The sequence below is a fragment of the Lipotes vexillifer genome, unplaced genomic scaffold, assembly GCF_000442215.2.
Source record: "Lipotes vexillifer unplaced genomic scaffold, Lipotes_vexillifer_v1.1 scaffold452, whole genome shotgun sequence".
In the NCBI taxonomy this organism is placed as follows: Eukaryota; Metazoa; Chordata; class Mammalia; order Artiodactyla; family Lipotidae; genus Lipotes; species Lipotes vexillifer.
Genome location: NW_006788004.1, coordinates 423,445 through 425,186, shown reverse-complemented (window position 1 = coordinate 425,186; position 1,742 = coordinate 423,445).

Here is a 1,742-nt window from a genome sequence, read left to right as displayed (position 1 = left end):
GTGGCTACAGTAAATATTTGTTGATTCAAGGAGCTAGTGCAATCTGTTTACTCCCCTTCTCCTGCACTCCTGCATATAAACTGTTCTCTTTTCCTAAGGTGCCCTACCTTCAATATGACTGTAGGATTTCATAGAAATGCTGCTCTCTCTGCACCAAGATGGCACAAAGCCTTGGGGAAACCACTTCAGGGATGAATATACCCAGAGACACTTCAAAATTGTCATCCCAAATGTTTTTAAAAGTCTCCAAATTATTAATCAAGGATTGTAATTTTTAATGCTTCTCTTTCAACCCCCCACATAAATCATATTCTTTCCTTCATTGCTGTTGAAGAAATCTCCCTTGGTTCATTTCTGAGTCTGACATGCTCTGTATATAAAATGGATAGCCAGAGATTTTTAATAGTAGTCAAGATTAAGGCTGTGTTCTTGTATTTTCTTCCCCCGTTCTTTCCTTGCTTGAGTCATTTTGCTACTTCTTCCAACCTTGGCAGACAAGATTGGCAGACAAGTCTTCAAATGTAGACTCTGAATTATTAATGCTACTCAGGCAATCAACAGTGTCCACGAAGCTCGTGCACAGCGCAGTCTGAAAGGATGCACCAAATCATTGAATGCTGGCTGCCCACTATAAACCCTGGGACCACACCTGTCTAGAGATGTTATTTTACTAAATTTTTAAGCTACTGCCAGTTTTTAGATTACTTCAGCCTTGGTTCAATTACATTTATTTTAACTCACATTTGTTAACCACACACATTGTCCCAGGAGATCGAATCAGGAGTTGTGTTCTCAGCAGCTCTCATAAGTTAGTGAGGAAATCACACATACAAACGACAAGACAGGTGGGGACACAAAAGGTATCAAATGCAGAGGCAGGGTCAGTTCCTCAGAATATGGGTAGAGAAAACTCTTGGAGGAGAAAGGATTTCATCTGCTCCCTGAAAAAGGAGAACCTATAGAATGTAGGGAAGGGTTTAGCTATAGAGGGCATTCAGATGAAGAGAAGCACATAAGCAATTTAGCCCATGTGAGAGCAAGTGAGGAACATTAAACATGAAGCTCAAAGTTGACAGGACAAGGGGGATGTTTAAAATGCAACACTGGAATCCTTTCCAGCAGGAAGGGGCTTCTCAGCTCAGACCCACTCAGGTGGTACCTTTAACTATAACAAAGTGACCAGAGTAAATACCTGCTTGCCACTGTGAGAGACAAAACTGTACACAGAAGTGGGAAAATTCAGGATAAGAAACACCCAGATAAGTCAGGGCTGAGCCCTCTTAAGAGTGGCAAACAGCCATTTGGGGGGCTTCCTTCCCCAGTTGTGATGAATGGTGGACACAAGGCAGTCTTAATTCTGCAAGAGCTCAATCCTTGGCAACGCAGCTTATAAGCTTGAGAATTACTCCAAACTTAGATCAAAGGTATGACAGGAGACCATGAATATATATTTTTAATTTAAATCTTACTAGAACTATGTAAAATGGAAATGAAAATTCAATGCAGAGTGGTGGGGACCAGCAGAACCTGATGATACAAGAGAAAAAGATCCAGAACAGACTAGAAAGAGATTCTTTTCTTAGATACACCTGGATAAGGGTTTGCACCAGTTTTTCCCCAAGGAGCAATGGGAACTGTCTGTTAAAACACACTCTTTGTCTTTGTTCTTCAAAGTTCCTGTTTCAGGAAATCCCTCTCAAATTGGATTGACTTTGTTTGCTGGAATAACAGAATAGTCCAAG